We start from the raw sequence: 7,830 nt of genomic DNA, 5'->3' as shown, positions 1-7,830 counted from the left end.
TTTTTAGCTGTCCAATTAATTTCTTTCTATTTTTGGTAGAGACGGGGTCTCGCTCTTGCTCAGGCTGGTCTCGAACTCCTGACCTTGAGCGATCCGCCCGCATCGGCCTCCCAGAATGCTAGGATTACAGGCGTGAGCCCACCGCACCCGGCCGGATGATACTTATTAAATTTGTAAAGTCTGGCATCCATCACTACAATCTAGTTTTAGAACACTTCATCACCCTTAAAAGATCCCTCTTGGCCTTTGCAGTCAATCACCATTCCCACTCCCACCCCCACCAATCTGCCTTCTGTCTACAGATTTCTTTTCTGGACATTTCGTATAAATGGAATCATATAATATGTGGCCTTTTGTATTTGTTTTTTTTTCACTCAACATAATGTTTTCAAGGTTTATCCACTTTGTAGCATGTATCAGTACTTCATTCCTTTATGTTGCTGAATCATATTCTATTGTATGGATACCTCACATTTTGTTTCTCCATTCACCAGCCCACAGACATTTGGATTGTTTCCAACCTCTGGCTATTATGAACAGTGTTACTGAAAACATAAACACGCAAATCTTTGTGCGGGCAAATTTCTTCATTTCTCTTGGGCAGATACCTAGAAGTGGCATTGTTAGGTCATACATCTAAATATACATATAACTTTTTAAGAAACTGTTAAACTGTTTTCCAAAGTAACTGTACCATTTAATATTCCTACCAGCAACATAAGAGGGTTCCTCTTTATCCACTTCCTGGCCAAAACTTGTTATTGTCTTCTTGATTATAGCCATTTGATTACAGTGGGTGTAAAGTGGTATCTCATTGTGGTTTTCTTTGCATTTCTGTAATGAATAACGATGTTGAGCAACATTTCACATACTTATTTAGCCATTTGAAATGTTATGCTACGTCAAAGAAGCCAGACACAAAAGGCCACATATTGTATGATTCCATCTAAATGAAATATCCAGAATTGGCAAATGCATATAAACAGAAAGCAGATTTAATGGTTGTCAGGGAAAAGAAGAATTCAGAGTGAATGCTAATGGGGATGAGTATTCTTTCTGGAGTGATGAAAGGCTGCACAACTCTGTGAATATACTAACACCGCTGAATTGTAACATTTTAAAAGGTGAATTTTATGTTATGTAAATTATATTTCAATAAATCTGTCATTTAAAAAAAACAAAAATATTTGAAATTCAAAAGGCTAATTTCCTAAGAGTTTCCACAAATCTATGAGAAAAACAAACAAATCCACTAGAAAAATGGGCAAAGGACATGAAAAGACAGCTATAAAAAAGAAATAAATAAGAAAAATAATTTTAAATGTGTGAAAAGATACTCAACCTTATAAGCAAAAGGCAAATTAAAACAAAATAATACTTTGGTAAAGTGACAAAAAAGATGAATGTTATCACTGTGTTATATGAGGATATGGAGAAACAGGCATTGTTCGTGGGAGTGTAAGCTGCAACACTCTTTGAAGGGATGTAAATAAATGTAAAACATATATTTTGACTTGTACTTCTAAGATTTCATGAATTATATTCTCCCATTTGCACAAAGTATATACAGGGATACTCACTTGCTGAGTTGTCCATAACTGCACAAGAACAGAAATAGTTTTAAGAGTTCATCAGTAGAGAACTAGATAAATTATGGTATAACCACACAACAAGCTACTATAAAGCCATTAAAAAGAATCAGGCACATCTATACGTATTGATAAGGAACAGGAATCAAAATGTATTCCGGAGTGAAAAAAGGTATAATATTTTATGTGTAATATGCTACTCTTGGTTTTATAATAAAAAGAAAAAAGAAGACAAGAAGATATATACATAGAATATATCTGCTGTCTCAGAAAAAATGACTTGGGACTTGGGAAACATTAACAGAGGGTGGGAGGCTTACATTTCACTGTTTGGTACTATTTGAATTTTAAAACATGTACTAGTGTCACTTATTAGAGTTTCTCTATCGAAAGCAAATACAAACAAGTAACATGACTTGTAAAGAAACTGTATTTGAAGCCCCTGTGGATAGTCTCTTCTTGGCAAGTTTACAAATCAGCCTCCTCAACATAAGGCTGTAAAGGGACTGGTGTTGGAAGAGTTAACCCACGAAAGCTCCCTGGAAGGGGTGGATTTCACCCAGGTACTCTGGCTTTAGATCTATATAGTTTTGTGGTTGCTGCTTAATGCTTGTGAAGCATAGTTAAGTGAAGAGAACGAATGATCATGAATAAAAAATAAAACTATGTCCTTTCTATGCATTTACTCAAGTATTGCTCACAAGATCCTGTGAAGTAGATACTATTTTACCCATCTTTTTTTTTTTTTTTTTTTTGAGACAGAGTCTCACTGTGTTGTCCGGGCTAGAGTGCCGTGGCGTCTCGTTTTACCCATCTTAAAGACAAGGAAACTGTGGCTCAGATTTGACGAAAGTGTCACAGCCAGCACGTATCTAACGTGATCACTGCCTCGAAACATCGGAGAAAGGCCGGTAAGGCCCCGCAGACAAGAGTCCGTCCTCCTGCCTCCGGGGCGCGCACCTCCCTGCCGCCTTCCGGTCCTGCTTCCCGGCATCCTCCCCGCGCGAAAGTTCACTTCCGGTCCTAGGTAGGCCCGAGCAGAAGCATCACCTCGCTGGCACCCTACTCCTTGGATACACTCTCTGCCGGGATGCACAGCTCTACCACCCTGTCCCACCGCCGCCCCTGTCCTCTCTCAGCACGGCCCCCTTACCTGCCCTGCGCCCCCCCGCGGGCCCCAGGGCCCCTCGCTGATGACCGCCCTCACCTCTTCTCTCTTCGCCTGCCGCGGCCTTTTACAAACGCGGCCAAGCTGTTCGCTGTAACAACAGTCGTTATTGGTCAGAGCCGCCCACGCGCCGCAAGTGCACGCCCATTTGCGTTCGCGTTGTCCGATGGGAGTTGTAGTTTCCTCCTGGAGACCGCTGAGCACTGCGGAGGATGCGGTGTTAGAACCTGTGCTGACCTAGCGACTGCAAAACTCGGGTTCTTCTCTGGGGCTGGAGCGCTCTGGCCGACCCTACTATGTGGAAGGCGCCGACACAGCTCCAAGGCTGATCATGACTACTTCAGGCCCGAGAGAGTTCTATTTCTGGGTAGAGTCCGACTGGTAACTGATGCAAAAATGGCTTGAGATTTTCTAGATTATTATAATATAACGACTGCGAATCTAGCGGTTTGGAGGTCTTGCCCACCATATTTTTCACTGTTTCTATCACATGTATGTTTATAACAAAAAAAAGTTACCTTTTTCTCCCTTAACTACTCTTTGATATAGTACTTGAACGTTTTCCCTTATAATGAGCTTAAACTGGCTTCCTGTATATCCTAGTTCTGGTCCTTGGAATCACAGAAAATAAATCTAAATGTCTTTGTTCATGAATGAAAATAGCTCCAACGTAGTGTATTTCAGGGTGAGGCCTGTGGGTTGGAAACCCCTGGAATGAGATTTTCTGCATCCCTGGCCTAGCTAGTCCAGCTACTTACTAGTGGTGGCGCTGTGGGCAGATTGCTTTTTCCATTGAAAAACTAACTTAGTCTTCTCAACTATAAGAGAAATGGTCCTTTCCAGAACTAAAGTTTGTAATATTGTTTATTAAACTAGAGGGGAGGAGAGAAGGACACAATTTTTTCAGAAGACGTTTCAGTTTTCTTTCCATTTCGATTATAAGTTTTTTTAAATGATCATCGATACTTCCTGGATCATCTGGATGATCACCTAACAATGCCGTGGCTTTTCTATGTCTGGTTGTGTTTTTGCTCATATTGGTGCCAAGGGGTCATCTAAAGCAGTGGTTCTGAACTAGGAGCGCTGGTACTGGCATCTAGTGGGCAGGGCATGTTGCTAAAGATTCTACAATGCACAGACAGCCCCTCAAACAATAAATTATCTGGGCTGGGCACGGTGGCTCATGCCTGTAATCCCAGCACTTTGGGAGGTAGAATCAGCGGGAGGATTGCTTGAGGACAGGAGTTGGAGGCTGCATTGAGCTATGATCGCACCACTGCACTCCAGCCTGGGTGACAGGGTGAGACCCTGTAAAAAAAGAAAAAAAAATCTGGCCCACAATGTCAATAACACCAAAGTCGAGAGACCTTGTTGTAAAGAGAGTGTTTACTTTTTCTCCAATGAAATTGCTAAAATGGGTCCTAAGAGATCAATGGGTTTTCAGTGGAGACATGCTTTACGTTCCAGTCATGGGTACTTGAAGGAAGCTATCAAGCAACTACATTTCTAAAAGAGGTTTCTTTATTCTAAGCCAAACACTCAGAGTTCTTCCATTTCAAAAAAGGGCCTTTGAAGAAGTGTTGCCATCCTAGAAGCCCTTTCTGAGCCCTCTTCTCATAAACAGAATTCTCAGAATTGTAAAAACTCTCAGGTTATGGTTTGCTTCCTTTTTCTGTTGTCTGAACATCATATTTCAGACTTGAGGTAGATTTTTGCTGTGATGCCTGAGTCAAACTAATTCACAGTGAGCCTCCCTGGCATCAAGATAATACATATTATAATGTTGTAATTATTATACAAGGAAAGGAAATGTTGCAGAAGTGATATTTTAAAAATTCCAAGTATGTGACAAACCAGGATCTAAGAAATATAATAATGATGACTCTTTACCAAGAACTAGCAACATTACATGCTCTGTGCTAGATGCTTTACGTGTTTATCTCTTTTAAGGCTCATAACCACCAGAATTTCTCAGACCAAAAAAATATATATATTCTGACCATAAAGAAATTAGGTTAGGAATCAATAACAAAACAGCATAGAAATTCAAAAACACATGTACAAATAATTTATAGTATATTAATTTTCAGTATAATATTTTTTTACTCCTCTACTTTAGAGAATTCTCTTGTTTTTACAGTTTTTCTTTTTCATTTTTTTTTTTCTTTTTCTGAGACAGAGTCTGACTCTTGCCCGGGCTAGAGTGCTGTGGCATCAGCCTAGCTCACAGCAACCTCAAACTCCTAGGCTCAAGCAATCATCCCGCCTCAGCCTCCCGAGTAGCTGGGACTACAGGCACGCACCACCAGGCCTGGCTAATTTTTTCTATATATTTTTGGTTGTACAGCTAATTTCTTTCTATTTTTAGTAGAGACGGGGTCTCGCTCTTGCTCAGGCTGGTCTTGAACTCCTGAGCCCAAACGATCCGCCCACCTTGGTCTCCCAGAGTGGTAGGATTACAGGCGTGAGCCACCGCGCCCAGCCCAGTTTTTCTAATTGTCTCAGAATATACTAACTTGGTAATAGTGTATAACCTTGTCTTCTTCCCGACCTTGAGGAGAGTGTTTCTAGGGTTTTCCACTTTGGTTTTTTTTTTTTTTAAAGACAGGGTCTTGCTTGCTCTGTCACCCTGGCTAGAATGTAGTTGTGTGAGCTAATTTTTTCATTCTTTCTTTCTTTTTTGTAGAGACAGGGGCATCACTCTTTCTCTGGCTCGTCTCAAACTCCTGACCTCAAGCAATCCTCCTGCCTTGGCCTCCCAAAGTGCTAGGATTACTGGCATGAGCCACCACACCCAGCTGGGGGTTTTCCAATTTGCAGAGGTTAGCTTTTACTCTAATTATATTAGAGTAAAAGAAAGATGCCTAGTTCAAAAGTATTGTTTTCAAACCTTGTTACTTTCAAAGATAAATGCTACATTTTTTTTTCCTGCAACTTGCTTGGTACTTAATAAAATGTACCGTTGTCATATTTCTAAGTCAGCACATGTAACTGAACCTCATTCTGGTTGATGGCAACAAAGTATTCCACTGAACGGCTATGATAGTTAAGACATACTAAGCCCTAGCAGTGACAAATGATCCCCAAATCTTTGTGGCTTAAAACAACATGTGTCATTGTTTAGGGCCAACAACCTTAGTTCAGGTAAGGATCTGTCCTTCATTATTATCTTCCTCACCCAAGACCCAGGCTGGCAGAATGCCCACTATCTGGAACACTACTGGCAATCATGGCAGGCACACTGGCTCTTAGAGCCTCTGCCCAAAAATACCCCAAATCACTTTCATTTACATTTTTTGGCCAAAGCAAGTCATATGGCCATGCCTGAGTTTAACAGCCTGGGGAAATAAAATTCTCCTACAATGGATAGTCTACCTTAATGGGTAACCTGTCCCAATTTGTATGAGATGCTCAAATTTCTGTAAATCAAACTCCCGACAGATGCCATCATGTTATTCATTAGTGAAGTTGGCTTGTGATTTTTCCCTTTCTCCTAACTTTTCTTGTCTGGTTTTGGTTGCAAGACTTTCAGTCCTCAAAAATGAGTTCAAGATTATTCTCTCCTATTCTACTCCCAAGGTTTTATGGATAGATTGATTGATAGTACAGTGTTTGGCAGAACTTACCTCTAAAGCTATTTATGCCTGCTTTTTGGGGGCATGAGCATGTTTTTGGTTTTGCAGTGTGTAAATTTTTAATTTCTGCTTTGAATTCTTTATGATTAGACTATTCAGGTCTTCTATTTCTTCTTTAGACAGTTTTTTAGTTACTTTTCCCCCTAAGAAATCAGCCGTTTTGTTTAAGTTTTCTAGTTATTAGTATATTGTTCTCAGTATTCTCTTTTTTAAATTAATAAACTTTATTTTTTTAGAGCAGTTTTAGGTTCCCAGCAAAATTGAATGGAAAGTACAGGGAGTTCCCATGTGCCTCCTGTCCCACACGTACACAACCTCCGGCACCATGGACACCCTGCACTGCAGCGGTACATTCGTTGTAACAAATGAACCTACACTGACACGTCATTATCACCTAAAGTCCATAGTTTATATTGGGGTTCACTGTTGGTACTGTACACTCTATGGGATATATGTATCCACCATTATAGTATCATACAGAGTAGTTTCATTTTTTCAGTAGAGACAGGGTTTCTCTCTTGCTCTGGCTGATCTTGAACTCCTGACCTGGAGCAATCCTCCCACCTGGGCCTCTCAAGAGCGCTAGGATTACAGGCGTGAGCTACCTTGCCCGGCCTTTTTTTTTTTTTTTTTTAAAGGGGAGGAGGTGAGAAGAGGGAGCAGGGAGGGGGCGGCCTCACGTGTGCCATGCTGTTGTGCTAAAAATCCTCTGTGCTCTGCCTATTCATCCTTCCCTCCCCCTCTAATCCCTGCAACCACTGATCTTTTTACAGTCTGCGTAGTTCTGCCTCTTCCAAGAAAGTCATATAGTTGGAATCTTACATTACACAGTCTTTCCAGATTGGCTTCTTTCTCTTGGTAATATACGTTTCCATTTCCTCATTATCTTTTAAAATCTTGACTGTACCTATAGTGGAAGGCCTCCCTTTTTTCCTTATTTTGTTTGTGCTTTCTCTTTTTTCTTGATGGATTTCTATCATAGTGTGTATTTTATCAATCTTTTCCAAAGAACAAACTTTTTGTCTTCTTTCAGCTAGCTTATTTTGTCTTTATTTTCAATTGTATTTTCGCTTTTTTTTTTTTTTATTTTGAGATGGAGTCTATTTCTGTCACCCAGGCTGGTGTGCAGTGGTGTCATCATAGCTCGCTGCAACCTCAAACTCCTGGGTTCAAGCGATTCTCCAGCCTCAGCCTCCCCCGTTGCTGGGACTACAGGAATGCACCACCATGCCCAGCTAATTTTTCTATTTTTTGTAGAGATGGGGTCTCACTATGTTGCTCAGGTGGTCCATGTTCTTTAAATTTTAGGCATTTAAAATTTTTCATTATAGGCCGGGCGCAGTGGCTTACGCCTGTAATCCCAGCACTCTGGGAGGCCGAGGCGGGCGGATTGTTTGAGCTCAGGAGTTCGAAACCAGCCTGAGCAAGAGCGAGACCC

Source organism: Propithecus coquereli, unplaced genomic scaffold (genome assembly GCF_000956105.1).
Source record: "Propithecus coquereli isolate 6110/MARCELLA unplaced genomic scaffold, Pcoq_1.0 Scaffold243, whole genome shotgun sequence".
Lineage (NCBI taxonomy): Eukaryota > Metazoa > Chordata > Mammalia > Primates > Indriidae > Propithecus > Propithecus coquereli.
Note: the sequence above shows the minus strand (reverse complement) of the source record.